This window comes from Cryptotermes secundus, unplaced genomic scaffold (genome assembly GCF_002891405.2).
Source record: "Cryptotermes secundus unplaced genomic scaffold, Csec_1.0 scaffold818, whole genome shotgun sequence".
Lineage (NCBI taxonomy): Eukaryota > Metazoa > Arthropoda > Insecta > Blattodea > Kalotermitidae > Cryptotermes > Cryptotermes secundus.
The window spans coordinates 117,480-135,632 of NW_019744129.1; the positions used below are offsets into that span (position 1 = coordinate 117,480).

At 39.0% G+C, this 18,153-nt stretch overlaps 1 protein-coding gene and 1 long non-coding RNA gene across 3 annotated transcripts in view; one reads left to right on the forward strand and one right to left on the reverse strand.

Moving 5' to 3' along the window:
- LOC111874538 overlaps positions 1–3,395 on the forward strand; it is a 10,364-nt gene extending 6,969 nt beyond the window's left edge. The window contains exon 2 of the long non-coding RNA XR_002844575.2: positions 3,166–3,395. This is a non-coding gene — a long non-coding RNA (uncharacterized LOC111874538). The remainder of the gene's footprint in view (positions 1–3,165) is intronic.
- LOC111874537 (receptor-type tyrosine-protein phosphatase zeta) overlaps positions 1–10,356 on the reverse strand; it is a 102,545-nt gene extending 92,189 nt beyond the window's left edge. Inside the window, exon 1 of one of the 2 annotated variants that reach the window (XM_023870115.2) lies at positions 9,904–10,356. The gene's annotated coding sequence lies outside the window, so the exon portion shown is untranslated. The remainder of the gene's footprint in view (positions 1–9,903) is intronic. The other variant, XM_023870116.2, reaches the window with a different exon arrangement.
- Positions 10,357–18,153: the final 7,797 nt, after the last annotated feature.

The window sequence follows — 18,153 nt, forward strand, 5'->3', positions numbered from 1 at the left end:
ATTATTATTATTATTATTATTATTATTATTATTATTATTATTATTATTATTATTATTATTGCTTTTGCACATAAATCACGCCAGCAAGCCACTAATATCACCTAATTCTTTATGCTGTCCAAGTGTCCCTAAACTGAAAATTCTTTCCTTGTAGAATTTGTTTTTATTCAGAACAAGTCCAAATCAGCAAATTGTATAAATCAGGCAAAGAGATGGAGCTGTGTACTATTCGTATAAGAATATAGGTTGCATCTCCTTCTTCGGTGTTTTATCTCATTCTTGGAATACAGTTCTTCTTCTTCTTTTTCTTCTTGGTTCACTGTTCACTGTTCACTGTTACTGTCCCGTTCCGAACACAAAATTGAACATTCCAGCTTCGTCTCAGGAAATCGACGGCCTGTTTTCTGCTTACTGTGTAGTTCAAACTTCGGTACAGGATATTTTATTCAGGCGTTATTTCATTTTCCTTTAATAATATGTTATTGCTGTCGAATATTTTTACCTTCAGCACATATCTTTAACGTTTTACCCTGTTTCTTAATGTTACCTCTCCCTCAAGCAGCTTATCTTGCAAATGCAATACTGAGTTATAGCTCACAATATATGAAATTGTAAATTAGATTTACATTTCAAACTACATATTTTACATGAAAAGAAAGACAGAAACACGTTATTAAATTCATCACCAATCAATAAAGTAATCGGCTAGGTTTAATTAGTGAGGTGCAGTCTCCGGTAAGGGCAGAGACCTTCGCAACTTCGTCCAGACCAGCTCATTGGCCCACCCAGTTTCCTGTCCAATATCTGTCTAGGGCGCTTTCATTCTAAAGCAACCGGAAACTGAAACGAGCCTACATTAATTGCCGAGGTCAGTGAGTGGAGCTTTATCCCTACTGCCTATTTATATTCATGGCGATGTACATTTTTTAACTTTGTACCAAATGACACCGCTTGATATTGAAATATTTTATTAAAAATACATTAAACTGAATTAAAAAGGAAGGTTCTTCCAAGAGAATATTCCCCCTGCGCTCTTTCTGAGTAGTGAAATGACTTCTATCGCTCTTCACTAACAAGACCGTTGTCTTCTGGAATATGACGTATGCTTTGGTTGCCGTGTATCAGTGTTACAGAGGAACCCGCTGCCTGCGTTTAATCTTAAGGTGTAGGCGCTAAGTTTCTGCAAAGTGCAGGTACCTATTTACTTGGTGTCATATCCCAGAAGACCGTATTCTCCACACTCTCCTCTGTGGGAACCTCTTAGTAAAACCACTCCTTTACTTTTCCTGGAGGTGAATTCACATTTCATTTCCTTTTGAAACCTTCTCGTAAATAACTGTTCAAGGTGATTCGAGATGAAGCACGTATTTTATTACCTGGGTTGCTAGGTTGTGTGGTTTCTAAAACTAACCGCAAATCACAACGGACCTTGAAATGTACGTGGTACGGATAGAAGACTTGCATTGCCATGGCGCCCGGAATAATACACGTCTTCACCATACTGCTCAAATGGAACTGAAGAATGTAAGCAAAACCAACCAGTTCAGGAATCCTTATACCGGATGTAACTGTCGGCATGGAAACCGGCCTCTCCCTCTGTCTTGAGGACATTTACCTTGAAAGACTGCCAACACTATGTACTCTACTTGCTGAGAAGTACAGTCAGCTTGAGACACATCGTTAACCTGAAATACTGAAGTATGGTGAGAAAGACAACAGTTCGACTGAGCTGAAGTAGCAGATATTAACATTTTTCAGAAAGGAATGGTTTATTTTATGAGTTCTCTGCATATATGTTTAGGTTAGACCGCCCCTGTGGTCTAACGGTCAGAGTTCCTGGCTACATATCCAGAGGTCCGGGGTTAGATTCCAGGCGCTACCAGATTTTCTAAGCTGGAACGAGGTCCACTCAGCCGCGTTGGGATAACTGAGGATCTACTTAAATGGAAAAGTAGCAGCTCCGGTCTAGAAAACCGAAATTAACGGCAATGGGGATTCGTTGCCTTGACCACGCGACAACCTCTAGCCGCTAAAGTTGGCACTAACTTCGCCGACAAGCGGCGGTCGCTCGGTAGGTATAGTTTACGTGCAGACTAAAGCCACGGAGTGTGTTCTATATACTTAGGTTAATTCCTAGTGAAGGATTGTTTGCCTGCTTTACAAATTGATTTATTCAATGACTGACGACTGGTTAACTGTCATATAACTGGTTATTCGTGACTGTCAACACATTATTAATATTTCAATTAAACTATAATTAAAATTAACAACACATTTTTCTAAGCGTGACAGTGTCTCGATACGAGAAATGCTGGTTATTCCGCGACTATTTATAGATAGGGTCGATACTACAGATATGGAGCACGTGACAACAAACGGTTCAACCTGCAGCATGACAAATCCGGTGTACGTTTTGACCGAAGAAATACAACAGTGGCATGATACACCAATGCAAGTTTACTGCTTGATTCGTCGTGTTGGTAAATACCCTGCCTTACAGACTCAAAAATATCGATTGTAAAGACGGGATGTATATATCAAAAGGAGGTGAGCAGGACTTTGTTACAATAACATTAATTTTGTTATATCTGCTAATGCAAATGTTTTAATGAAATACGAAATCGTTACTGCTACTTCTTGGTCAGTAATAAGTACAAATGTCAGGATGTCAAAGAGGAAGCTGAGAAACTGGTGCCTCGTATTTATGAACAGATCACAAAATTCTAAAAATACTAGTGAAACTCAGAAATAAGTTAATTACTCGAAAGAGTAAAACATAGATATTGATACAAAGACCACCTAGCTCGTGAAGATTTGGGCATTGTCGCCGTTACTCTTTCAGAACAAGTTTCAAATATCGCTTTATAAAGTGTCTATACATAGTAATTATACTCCACGTTGCATTCTATTATACACGCATAGCTATTTCAAAACAACAAACAATACTGAAGAAAGCAGTCTTCTGGGATTTGGCACCGTGTATCACCACATATACACGGTGCCAAATCCCAGAAGACTGCTTTCTTCATAGTCACCGCCGTGAAAGCCTCAAATCTCACATAACAAACAATACTGCTTACTTTATCAATGAATAGGTCTAAGATTTTCACGAGATTAAAATTAATAATTCTGTCGACTGGTTTATGATATTATGTATATTTGCAGGTTCAGCGTTTCGGAGGAAGCTGCTGATTTCCTCTTCGGGATGGAGTTCTATTCTGAAGAGGAAACTTCTGTGGAACGAGAGTAACTATCTTCCAAACGACACAGTGTCATGTGTCAGAAGAACTTAAGCTCAATACCGATGAAGAAATCCTTAACAGGCTTATGGAAGTGATAGAGGTGTAAGCTATACCAGAGAAAATTGGTGACATTTTATTAAACATTTTACCAAGCAGTGCCTTATTCAGTAATGATGTCCCAGAAGTAAAGGTCCTGACAACTCCTGGATGTACCAAGGGTTTTCACTCTTTTCTTCTGGGAACAACCATTGGTAGCAGAAGTAGGTAGCCTTCCCCAAGTCCAATTTCTGATTGATACCGTCCCTTAAAGGGAGCTCCAATGACAAAAATTCAACCTAAATCATCGATCGAAGCCAAACTGGATTTCCTATTCTATTTAAGAATTGGGATTTTCTTCACTTCAGCCTTCAAGTAGATTAAATGTGACTACAATCATATCTTGTCTGATAATTCTCCAAATGAATAATAGATACTCATCAGATATAAATTATTTTAAACGTCTGAAAATTTGCAAAGAAACGAGTCAACGGACGGATAGAATACATAATGATTCAAAGTTTAGCAAAGAACATGTGAACAAAGTTCGTACAAAGCCTATATCCTTCCTTGTTCTATGTATTAGGAAGCTACACTTTAATATGGGCGTCTAATATTTATAATCTACACTACAGAAGTGGGCCTGTCATGTTGCAGTAATCTTCATATGAGTATGTTACAATTACATTACTTCAACTATACTCTTATCCTGATATTCAGAACAAAGAAATGGTCAAACTAACGAGCTTACTTTTATAACACTGAATGATAATTTTATTTGGGAAATAATGAGAAAGACTAATGATAGTATTTAAGGGTTCCGTTATAAATGAAGAGTGATCCGGATTGAAGTATAAGACAACGGTGGATTAATTTCTGGACCACGCTGCGTTGTATCCTAGTACAGAAAAGAATCACGAAACCATAAATTTGGATTACTGGCATTTATATTATGGAAACGTTCTGAAGTGAAGGGCTGCTACGCTGGTTAGTTTAACATTGAAAACATTAAAACACTTTCAGGTGTTTCCCGAATCGATGAGGCCCAATTCAGAATCTACACGGCTCTTAAAGACAGCGATAGGGTTGTTCGAAATGTTTGACAATCAGTTTGAGAAATTTTTGTGTGCTGCTCATTTCTCAAACAGGCACACAACATACTTCTTCACTACTAAACAACGGGAGATCCGAAGGAAAGACCAGGGCTTTCCGTTCATTTCCGACAGGGTTTTTTTTTCGGAAATCTGGATATTCATATAATATAATAAAACATGAACTCCGGTTTCTTGTCGTCACTCGAGAAACAAGGAGGATATATTGGACTAGATGAGCTTGTATACCAAAAATTACGTTTCTTATTGGTGTGTTTTGTTTTTCTAATATAAATAAGCGCTAAGTAGGCGAAGTTAAGCAATACTGCCCACTACTGAAATATACTAAAACTTGGTTATAGCAACATCGGTTTCTGCGACACCTTGTCTATTGCGTCAAATATTCAATGGTACGAACTAGTTCCTCATAAAGCTACTGTTTTATACCTTGCTTAGTACGACATGCACAAATGCATCAACCTCGTATGTAACGTCATTTTCATTCCTGAATTTCTCTGATATGGACACTGAACGTAATTTAGAAAGTGTGTATTGGGCAAGTAACAGGAAACAGATGAAGATAACTGATTGCTGTACTCGTATCTAGGTACAGTAAGGCACAACAATTGATATAATCTACTGTAATTTGGTGAGTAGGCCTACCTTTAATATACAGTATTAGTGCGGTGTGTACTGTCAGTGAAAAGCGCTGTAATATGTCTTTGATATTACACATTTGGGCAATTCCACGTTAATGTTACGTTAGTCTGTACTTAACAACGTATTTCACTAAAAAATGCAACATTTTAACTCGGTTTTTGGTAGATTTTTACGTGACTACTGTCGAAGTGCCCATTTCGGTTACAACGACATTCATTTATAACGACACTATTTTTAGGTCCCTTTGATGACGTTATAACCAAGTTCTACTGTATACTCTTTTAGCTAAGCTGGGTCATAAGCGTACAAACACAGGCTGTGGTATAGGATTTGAGGCTGTCAGAACGGCATTTGTGAAGGGCTCTATTTTCTGTATGCGGCGAAATTCACTTAAACAAAATATTTTTAACGCTTTATAAACTGTATTTAGAAGACTTATCCCTCCATAGTTATGATATTCCATTTGGTCTCATTTTTTATGTGGTGAGCAGACGATACTCTTGCTCCAATCTTCAGGGATCTCTTCCATCATCCATATTTGAAGAATGATATGATGTAGTTGGGAGCTCAGAGTTAGAGTCCCTGTAGGGACAAGATTTTTCTCTTCTCCACGTCGTCCAGATCGGTTCTGGGGCTCACCCAGCTTCTTATTCAATGGATACCAGAGGATCTTTCTCCGGGGGTAAGCTGACCTCTCAGCTCCAGCTAGTTCCGAGGTTAACAATACGTAGATCCAGACATCTTCATGGCGTAGTGCTTAGTTATTTCAGTACACGGACAACTTTATGTTTTATCTTGTAGTTTATTAGAATCATTTTTTACCACCATTTTAAAAATATATTTTTACCTTAATTCCTGTAATTACATTTGTAAATGTTATTGGTCATGATTGCATTTATTAGATACTAAAGAGAGTCCATCGTTCGTTTAAGGTTGGGGAACAATCGAAAACTCTTATCTAAGATAAGCTCTATGCATGCCTGTTATTAGGAAAGTACTCAGGTGACGCACTCCGTTCGTTACTTCATGCAAGACTAGATCAAGCAGGATGTAGTGGAGCATACGCCTCAGGGCCTCGGGGTATTTTATAATAGAAAAACAGATATATATACATATAATTTCATTTTAATTCTAAATTGTTACTCATCCCATTCACATCCAAAAACCTTGAGAGCCCCGTGCACATAGTAACGGTTAGAAGAGGCCTCTAAAATAAAAACGTACAAGCCCAGACTACCTGAATGTGACCTTATGTTCGTAAAATAAATCAGAATGCTGCCTACAGACTTGGCACAAACACGAACAAGAGACTATCGAGAATGTATCGTCATTTCATTTATAAGCGACAAAAGCTTAAGATGATAAGCAATGTTCGTTCTGCCAGGAATACGGATGTAATCCTTCGGATATTAAGGGAAACTGATATACATGTAAAGGGACAAAATTCTTCGTTGGAAATTAGGTATCGGTTAAAATAAAGAAAGATAAGAGAAAGAAAATACGGACTGACAACTATACTCGTAAATGTTAGTGAAGAATATTCTGAAATTCCTTTTCGTGTTTAAATTATTCCGTTTCCTGGAAGAAGTGAGATTTGTGGTTTAAGTGTGTCTAGTCATATAAGTAAATATTTAATCCATATGCCTACATTTACAACGAGAACTTATGAGGTGCCTTCTAAAAAGAAATTCCGTTCGCTTCCCCATTCATGTCACGGAATAACACGATGTATTTCATGCAAAACCCTGAGATGCCAATAATTGAGGCTAGGAAGTAAAATACAGTTCAGTATGTAATTTTGCCTTCGTATCTGAGACATACGAGTATGACCGCCTCTTTGGTCTAGTGGACAGAGTTCTTGGCTACATATCCAGAGGTCCCGGGTTTGATTACCGGCGCTACCAGATTTTCTGAGAAGTAGTGGGTCTGGAACGGGTTCCACTCAGCCTCGTGAGGGTATTTCAAGGAAATAGCGTCTCCGGTCTAGAGAACCGAGATTAACGGCCGTGGGGATCCGTTACGCTGACCATGCGACACCCTCTATCCGCTAAAGTTGGCACTAAATTTAGTGACACTTTAGATCCGCTGAAGGTTGCCCTAACTTCGCCGACAAACGGCGGTCGCTCGGTCGGTATAGTTCGCTTACGGACTATAGGCCACGGAGTTTGTTTTTTATCTGAGACATACATGAAGTACGTGCTTTATATACCTGAGATATCTCAAGTTTTGGAAAATATCTCTCTTCTGATCAGTTAATTTATATTCCTCTTCTTTCCCTCTCCGGATTTCCAGCTTCATATCTAGTCTACATGTAACAAGTTCCTAGGCAGTGGTATTTCCTTTTGTTCATTGTCTCTAGTATTTAGCAACACTGTGACACTTTCTAAGTTTCGTTGTGTTGGATGAGAAATATGAAGATGATTTTGAAAGTCGACTCAGGAGGAAAATCGGAGCAGAAGTCAACAGAGGAAAATTCCCGATTCGAATCTCAGCTAGGACACCAGCTTCCCGGATGAAATGTTCCTGTTTTTTTCTCAGTCCATGTTAATGTCGGCATAGTATCACAAACGAGGACACGACCGCTCTCTCACATTATTTGCAGCGAATCTTTCATTAATAATTTTTCAGTAGATGCTATATAACCTGAATTACTGATAGCGTCGCTAAGTAATCATGAATAAAACAAATAAATAAAATACAATGTACGTGGGTTATTAATGGGCTATAATTTATGCAAAGCTGTAGTAATATATGCCTCTCCATCTCTGTCTACTAAAAATGGGCAAATCATATACACAGCATTAGTACCGTCAAATGCAACTAATATTGACGAGTATAATTTCAACTTATATCTTGTTTACAGTTTACTACATATAACATGACAAGCTTGTCCTAATTCATTGCATTAGATTGTATGTATAGAATCTATCATTCAGTACATGAAACGAGTTGCAGCAAAAATAGGCTTAAAATGTAGAATTGATTTTACTTATACACGATTAATCACATTACTTACTTATGGAGCTGAGCCCTTCTTGGGAAGAAGCCAAATCTGCAGCTACTCAAGAATTTCCCAGCATTTTATGGAACCCGAAGGTTCATTACCGTGTTCACAAGAGCCCTCCACTGGTCCCTATCCTGAGCCAGATCAATCCAATTCATACCATCCCATCCTATCTCTCTAAGATCCATTTTAATAATGTCCAACCACCTACGCCTTGGTCTTCCCAGTGGTCTTCTTCCTTCTGGCTTTCCCACCAATATCCTATATACATTCCTCATCTCCCCCATTCGTGCTACATGCCCTGCCTACCTCATCCTCCTTGACTTGATCATTCTAATTAAATGTATACTTGGAGAAGGGTACAAGTTATGAAGCTCCTCATTATGCAGTTGATTAATCACATTTTTTTTTTCCTTGGCACTACAGTCCCAGTGGGCCTAGGCCTACCTCCATGAACTCCATTCACGACTAATCACATTACTGTTACAAATTTATGACTGTGGTCTATGTTATCCTGTCACTGTATTGAAACAAGAGAAGATTCGTTAAGTTCAAATCACTGGAGCATAATTACGTACTGCTGGACATCACGCTGCTTACTGTCAGCCGACAGGCCTTCCATGATTTCGCATTTTCAGTGTATCGCATAAATATTCATATATCATTTCCTTTATGGCTTTTCAAAGGTCCCATTTTTATGAACATAATTTTTATATTTGTATCTACAATCTGTAATACTTTACAGTTTCACTTAAAAAAATTGTTTACCCCTTACCCAACAGAAGCCGGGATAGTTCAGTCGGTACAGCGACGAGCTACGTCCTGCATGGCCGCGGTTCAATTCCCAGGAGTGGCGAGAGATTTTTTCTTCTCTATAACGTTCAGACCGGCTCTGGGGCCCATCAAGCCCCTTATACAATGGATATCGGAGGCTATTTTCGTGGGTATAAAGCGGCCGGGGCATGAAGCTGACCACTCACCTCCAACTAATGCAGAGAAAAAATATACGTGGATCTAGACGTATTCATGTCGTAGTGCTTAATTAATTAGCCACAGGGACATTACATTATAATTACCCAACTTTCCCTTACGCGAAATCTGTCAGAATAATCTCCCGGAACTTAACCGAATACCTGGCGAGCATGAAGCAAGATATGAACCACTAAACCGTAAGAAAGTTAAAGATTTATGATCTTAATAATTCTGCTCATTATAGTGAAGTAACGTCTCTCTTCTCTTCCCCATACGTCTTCATGATGTGGTGCGTAAAAACAGGAATAACTGTACTACTACTGCTACTGCTACTACTACTACTACTACTACTACTACTACTACTACTACAATCGCCACCACCATCAGTCACATCTTTCAGTTGAAAACGAAGTTTTATTTGTTTTCACTAAATATCGGGTATATTTTATCGTCTGCTACTATAAAATTTGTCAGACCTCTTAGATAATATACATGATACGTCAAACTTCATTCCATTTTTGAAGGCTAAAAACAAAACTATCGCTCTACGAATTTAAATATATTTCATAACGGTATTTTTAATTACATTTGGAGCCGGGGCAGGCATATTAATCTAATCTACGAAGCTTCAGTTAAAAGATCAGGAATTGTCGTCTCAAAACATTTTAAATTTCCGGCAAAAATGGCAGCGAATCCATCCCTTAAATTTAATTTAAACGCATTTATATCTCGCGATTCTTGTCAGAGATCATTTCAGCACTTATAATTTTATATACTCGTACAGGTTAAAATGTAGACTGACTTCAGAGGAACCAAAATATGCGTTGTTCGTGGAACTCTGAATTCACAAAATATGTTTCATATTCTTCAGTGCACACAAAGCTTGACACATGCTTACCTGATAATGTTTCCCAGCTGAGCAGTTATCTTGTTATTCAGATACCGCTTCTAATCTTGAGATTAGCAGTCAAAACCAGCCTACAACACATACCGCCACTACATTATCAACGTCACTATCACATTATGCTACTAAATTGTTTTTGCAGGGTATAACTCCTATGTATTAGTCATCATTTTATCACATTTCATTCTACAGTCTGAGAAGAACGAGTAATTTATGTTGCAATAAAGTTACCAACACTCGATGCCCCTACTTTCTTTTCCTTTCGTGTTACGTGATACACACTCACAGACGCTCACAGGCACGCACATAAGATACTCATCCTACCCTTACGACAAGAAACACATGTAACTAGACAGCACACTGGATATTGATGTCAGCACATCCGCTCACCACGGATTCACAGTAGACAATGCAGTACGCAACAGTGGTTGTGTTCAGCTGCCGCTAGAATCGCTAGCGACGAAGAATACTGGTCAGCTTTCTATATTCTTGCAACGCATGCGCCTTACGAGATGGAGCCACCAAAGCGTACAAATACATTGTAATAAGTACACATCATAACCACAGATCAACCATAGACACTAAATCAGTGGAAGAGAAACCTTCTTGAGAAGTTATTAGCTGCTCAGGCCTATCCACCTTTTATGGAAGCCGAAGTATTATGTCAGTGTTCACAAGAGCCCGCTGTTCAGCCACCGAGCTGGAGGAATCAACCTCACATCGTCGAGCATATATTAAAAATCCATTCTGATATTAATCCGTTACTTAACTCTAGGTCTACCAAATAGTTTCTTCCTTTCAGGTTTCCGACCAAAATTTTTAATGCATTCTGATCTCCCAAGCATGCTACAAGTCATACTCACTTTATTCGCGTTTATTTGATCATCTGATTAATAATAATACGTACAAATTACGAAGTTTCTCTTTGTACCAATGTTCACACCTTCTTGTTAATTCCTTCAGGTCTCCTTAACTTACCGACACCCTGTTTTAAAATCCGTCATTTTACGTACTTTCAGGGTAACAGACTATGTTTCGCGCCTATACAAAAATGAGGTAAAAGCAAAATTGTATATGTTTTAATTTTTAACTGCTTATAGTAATTAATCTTTCTGCTTTTCGTGGAATATAAAGGCTTTCATGAGTCTTCGGTTAATATGTTATTACAAGTTGAGTTACCCCACATATTTTAGCTTCCAATTCTCAGTTATCTTTATTTCTTGTAACCATTCATTTCTCTTAATATTCTTCCCAATAACTAAAACTTCTCCGCTTCAGTAACTGCAAGAATTGTTATTCGGTTGGTAGTTCTTTCTGTCTGAGTGAAAACACTATTCAGTAAGTATGACCAGGAAATGAGCCTTATTCGCATCAGAATCACGTTTCATCTATAATTTTTCTTTGCTTTGTGTTTAGTACTTTTACGTAACACTTAAGAACTAGCGTAGTAGTAAAAGCTTATCTATGGGCCGAGATGTGGTAATCTTACGTGGGTGTGAAAATCAATTTTCTGGGCGTTAGGAGTATATTATAACGGAGCTTACAACATTTTATTCAATAAACAACATTCTGTGATATAACGCCGTATAGAGGGTTGAAAGTCAACAGACGTTTCAGAGGAACTTATCGCTTCCATCTGCGGGGTCGAAGAATAATTCGAGCAAGAAGCAAGAGTGAAATCAGATGGCAATCAGAGACTGGCTCTGAGATTGGATCTGCTTGCCACCTGCTTTCATTCTGGTTTCTTGCTCGGCTTATTCTTTGATTCTGAAGATGGAGGCGATATATTTCTCCGAAACATAGGTTACTTTCATCAGACTACACGGCGTTCCATCCCAGAAGATAGTTTTCTTTATAACCACCGCTGTGAGGACCCCAAATCCCACACTCTATGGGTGATTTCTTCCACGTGTTCATCACTACTCTTATACACTCAAAATATATTTCGAGATGTAGATGTACTCCACAGAAGAAAGTGCAAATGTGACGTGGTGTAATACGAGTGAGTTTTGGTAAATAAGGAGTCTTCGATCTAACATCTGGAGTTTCTCTGAAAATTCAGAGTAAAAACTATATATTATTTAATATATTTACAAATTAACTGTGCGAAGGTCATAAATTTAACCCTGTTATCATCTAATGCGCCTTTGCTAACAACATACTACTAAATATAAAAAGGAAGAAAGAATCTTCTTTTTTTGTTACCAAACACTTCATGGAGTGAAGGAATGAAATTGAGTACCTTTTTAACAAGATAAAGGTAGAAGAAAGCAGTCTTCTGGGATTTGGCACCGTGTATAAATGGTGTTAACCGACGTTTCGGAGGAACGTCGGTTAACACCACTTATACACGGTGCCAAATCCCAGAAGACTGCTTTCTTCATAGTCACCGCCGTGAAAGCCTCAAATCTTACAAGATAAAGGTAGGACTGTCCCTTTGTTGTTAAGCACAACGGCATGAAAACATGTGGGGAATGGAGGAATATCTCCACGCATTCTTGAAGTCAACATTGGACGCAGACATGTAGTCCGCATGAAGTCCCGGTACAGCAACTTCCCGTGCCCACTGGGCAGTTGTTTTATTGCTCCACAAGGCCAGTCTGGACGTCGAAGAATTGTACATTGAAAACAATGATAATAATGATGACTATAAGAGACGTAAAAAATCTACTTCTCATGAACAACAAAAATTGTAAGTTAGTGTAATTATTTTACTAAAGCTCGTTCGCACTTTAATGTGCGAATCATCTATAAACAATACAAATCACAAAATGGAAAATTTAGTGTTAAAAATCGTGTTGTGCGCGTTAAGCAATGACTGAGTCAGTTCAGCAAGTATAATGCCACAGGTTTCTCTAACAGGCACTGCAGGTCCGTACTAGTTACAATACTAACACACTAATACGTGGAGCCTCTTTTGTAGCTTTCCAAATCCACATATGTGAACATTCTGCAGACATACGATCCCGTAATTCCTGTAACGGCTATCTTCAGTCAGTTCATGACAGCGATTTTGACCGCGATTTGACATTCTTTTCAGAAGACTAGTGTTGGTTTTATTTAAATGGGCGCTTGAACACATAAAACACTATTACTGTGGCGCAGAAAATTCCCGTCTTACACATGAAATCTCACTCCATGATTAGTTTGATATTTGATTTATCTTAAGTACGAGGAGATCTTTGTTTTTTGTGCAGTTAAATTGACTTGAGAGATAAGTTAGGCAGAGACTGTACGTGGACCAATTACCTTCAATCTACAATACCGCCGCAGCCTCATTACCGGATGTGATGTAGCTCCCCCCCCCCATGACGGGCTGATCCCCCGTCCAAGAAGTCCTACCGACTGCATGTAGAATTAAGAAAATGACAAAGCGGCCAAGGTCAACAAGAAGACTGTAGATAGATAGATAGATAGATAGATAGATAGATAGATAGATAGATAGATAGATAGATAGATAGATAGATAGATAGATAGCCTACTCGAGAAACAGAAGGGACATAACGCTTCCCTCAAACCTTCCCATAGTGACAACCTGACTTTCACGTGGTGGACACCTTTACAAAAACGAGACTCTAAAGACGGAGTCTTTGAGACTAATTTTGCTAATTTGAAATGGAATAAAGGGAAGTACGTATATATATCCAACTTAAAGAATCATGGCGATACAATGAAAACATTTGTTTATTATTTTTCTTTTAGGTCAGGACCATTTAGCCTATCCCACTTCCCTGTCTTCCACCCACTCTAACTGCTCTTTCAGCTGTGACACCATATTCTGTCTATCATTTTTCTTTTCTGTGGCGCTACAGCCCCAATTTGGGCCTAGGCCTACCTCCATGAAACTCTCCGTTTCACTTCAGTTTACGAGATCTTACACATACGGTAGGACTCCTTGGGCGAGTGATCAGCTCGTCGCAAGGCCTCTACCTGTAGACAAACACAGAAAAACGCACACAAACATCCATGCCCTGAGTGGGATTCGAACCCACGATCCCGGTTTCCGAGCGAGCGAAGACAGTGCATGCCTTAGACCGCTCGGCTACCGTGACCGGCATTCTGTGTATCATACATAAAGGAATCTACACGTATATTCTCCGCTATTTCATGTCTAGGAAAGAATATGTATTTTAATTCAAACCGAGATTTATTTGATATTTACAGAATTTGAACCACTCGACATCGTACGGAAGTTGTGCACTGTCACATCCTTGAGTATTTGATCTAGTATTTCATTAACATAGTGCACTCGTAGCGTAGTTCTTTGAGGCACAATGTTACAATCCGGAAGGTCGCGGGACCGAATCCCGCTGAGGTGGGTTTTTTCAATTTACTTAATCCTTCTAGCCGCACTATGGCCCTGGGTTCGACTTAGTCTCTAACAGAAATGAGTACCAGGAATATTCCTGGGGGTAAAGGGCGACCGGCGCGTAAGGTTGACAACCACACCGCCGCGTCTGAGCAGATTGTCTAGAAATATGAGGTCCTCGACGTCTCACAACCCCATGGGCCTCCACGGCCTTCTACAGGGATAGCTTTATGTACTACTACCTATTTCATTAACGTAAGAATATATCTGTTTCTTGTAATGCCTTGATCAAAATACATGTCAGTTGGGAATTTTAATTTTTCTTTGTTATTTTCACAATATTTGTCCAGTTTATTAACAATGTTTAACCTACAAACGCAGTTGCAAACATTGAGTAACAATTCATTAAAATATTCTCTGTAACATATTGATCATTTATTTATTTGAATGAAATTTATTTTAAGAAGCTCCAGTTCGAAAAATGTGTGCTGCAGTGTAGAAATGGAGGCCTAACCTAGCCCTACGTTTGGTGTAATAATTCATAGAAGATTTTAGTAATTACATAATGTTGAAAATGTTTAATCTTACCATCAAGTAATTCCATTTATGAAGTCTTATGATATAAGAGACGGCATTTTCTCCCACGGTTCCACACAACAGATTACCGCAACGTCTGAAAGTGTTTTGGAATTATGTAATGAAACTAAGTAAAAACTTTCATCGCCGTATGAGATTTGAGTATTTCATGGCGGTCAGTGTAAATATGGTTGTCTTCTGGGATGTGTGCGATGTCCAAAAGTAACGCACTGCCTCCATCTTCAGGATCGGTAAACAAATATCAAACTACAGTTAGCATTAATTTTCATCACTCTGTGACATTTTAAACCCTTATGACTATGATTATAAAAATTTCTATTTTCTGTGATGTGACGCCGCGTAGTCCAGTAGGTGTTTACCGACGTTTCGGAGGAGTGTGCAACGTCAATATTCAGGCTTGGAAAATATCCACCACACAGCACATCCCGGACGTCTGTAATCAACTTTCAACATTGTTATATCCATGATTTTGCATTCGTAAAAAATCTTTCCCTCAGCACACAGGGGGCAGATCCCTGCGATACGCAGGCATCGGAAACACCGCCCTCTTCGGTAAAGCATCCTTACACTGCAGCTTTACTCCCCCTACTCCGATTTCATCAGCATCAATTGCAATGTCCGGCTGATTGGCTGGCTTAATTTCCTCTTATCTGAGATTATCTAGGACATTCTATGCTTAGGATGGTGTAATGAATGGTAGAACAAATCCAGAAACCTATCCCATGGAAGGGATTTGCACGAAATATTTTAGTAGCCCTTTCGAGTGTCTTTCAGTCGCATATATTGTGCTGATATAATTACGTAGGTAAGTCAAAAATTATCCGCACTCTTGTTTTTCCAATCTATATATACAAAAGTAGGGGTTGAACAAGTACTTCATTTTTCTACATAGTCTCCTCCCTTTTCGATACACTTGGTGCAGCCGTCCAAAAGCTTGCGTATTCCCTCCACGAAGAAGGTTTTCGGTTGGGCGCGCAACCATTTATGCACTGCTTCCCCCACTTCTTTGTCCGTAGAAAATCAAAAACCTCGTAAAGCATCTTTGAGCGGTCCAAAGAGATGATAGTCGGAAAGGGCGAGATCTGGGCTGTAGGCAGGGTGTTCCGCCACCTCGAAACACAAATGGTTAATAGTTTCAACGGTCTGGCCGTCCTTGTTTGAGTGTTCATTGTCATGCAACTTGCTTCGACAATAGGCCTCGGCGTTTGGTTCGAATTCCTGGCTTCAGATTGTTGGCCAGCAAATCACTGTATCTTGCACTGTTGATCATACACCCTTTTCCAGGTAGTCTTCCAGTATAGGCCTTTTTGAGTCCCAAAAACGGTTAGCATCACCTTTTCCACAAAAGAATTTGAAATCTTGAATTTCATCTTCGTTTGCGATCCCGGGTGTTTCCACGCCATACTCTGGCTTTTGGATTCTGGCTCATAGTGATGAACCCACCGATGAATTTCAGCCCCTGACACGCCTTCCAGTCAGAGAAATCGGATCACTATTCTTTGTTAATCATTGGTGCACACTGCTAGCAGAGCGGCCATGTTTACACTGTCACAGCATCAAGGAAAATGATGCGATCAAGGTAAAACTTCGATCACGTGACCACAGTAGTACCAACTCTAACAATGCATGCGTAGGAGGCAGTGTGACAAACCTAAAGATGTGTTATGGAGAAAGTGCGGATAATTTCTGATTTACCCTCGTATAATACTCTAAGAGAAAATTTGCAATATTACTAAGTTCATATGAGGAAAATAGTTTGTTTTGAAAGAAAACTATTGGCATAATTCGGAATTCCCATTAATATTATGACATGTAGACCTATTTCTAGGCAACGCCCGAAATACGCTCAGGAAACAATAGAAAATATATTGGAAGTAGTTTTTTCTATGTGGTCCGCGCCATGCCCAGTACTGAGTAAAGGGCCAATGAACACACATTCTGACACATGACACGTGTTTTCCGTGAGGTCCGACCCGAGTCTATATAACGAGAGGCGAACAATAATACAGGAGTTTACCCGTGTGGAGGCGGGGTCGAATACCTCCACCGTTACCCTGCGAGTCGTAGGAGGCGACGAAATGTGAAGTGTCAAATCTGAGACAGTAAAATATGGTCGCCAGTCGCAAGGGACGCGGACCCGAAAAAGACTGCCCTGACAAGGGCCAGCAGGATATATATAAAAGACAGACCCGTCTCCTCGTCAGAAAGGGCGCACCACAAAAACAAGTTCTAATTATCAAAAAGTAATAAATATCTGATCATGAGCCCCAGATGGGGCTCGACACCTAGACTTACTGACCGACTTACCGTCAGTAGCAATGTGACTTTGACTGTAGTACAGGAGTTCAGTTCAGAAGTTGAGTTGAGTGTTCAGCTGTAGAGTGTTAACCAGAGGACAACGGAAGCTTAAGGATCTCCATTGTTATGATTCGTTACCAGGAAACGGCTAGTGAAGACATTGCAGAGGAATAGCCACGTTGAGACCTGTTACCAGACAACGACAAGCGAAAGCAGACCTAGAGAGCTAAGTGTGGAGTGATTTGGAGTGTTTAATTCAGCAATAATGTAATAATTATTTGTAGTTACGACCTGTAAGTAGTCAATAAATCTATTCACCAATCCAAACCCCATCTATAGTCACTAATACATGTGACAATATAATATAAGATAACAGAAATACAGTTTTTTTTATCAAGTAGGAATATGGTGGCCAAATTGTTTATAGATATTTATAAAATGCCCTGTAAACCACGGACTGTAATTTAATTTTCTTCTTTAGAAGGGAAAAAGAATGTAATATGACAAGTACGATATCCATGTGTGTGTCATCCCTTTAATAATGTTATTCTGTAATTCTATATTATACAAAGATAAATTATAAATATTATTACAAATTATGTAAGAAATATTTCTTTGAGCCAACAGTTATGAATATGACCTCAGTTCGGACCTTTGAGGTTATATCCGGCAAATTGAACATAGACACAATTGCAATTTAGATTCCCTAACAGTTGTTTCCGAAAAAAATAAAAATATCCATAATAATAATCCGGAACACATTTAAACTAGGAGCAATAAAACAGTTTTTGCTCGAATACGATAAGCTCCCATGGCTAGGGCCAAGATTCCAGGAAGTTGATTAATGACCTTAACAGCACTGAATTGCTGGACTGTAGCAAATTTTGTTGCCTACATATAAATATATACACACCATTAACAATACAAGATTGGCAATGCTTAATGTCTCAGCATTAAGAAAACAGGCTTTATGAATTCTTCCCAGATTTCATTGTCTTCGGGTTTCTTATCAGAATTGCTTGATAATTTCCAAGTGTTTA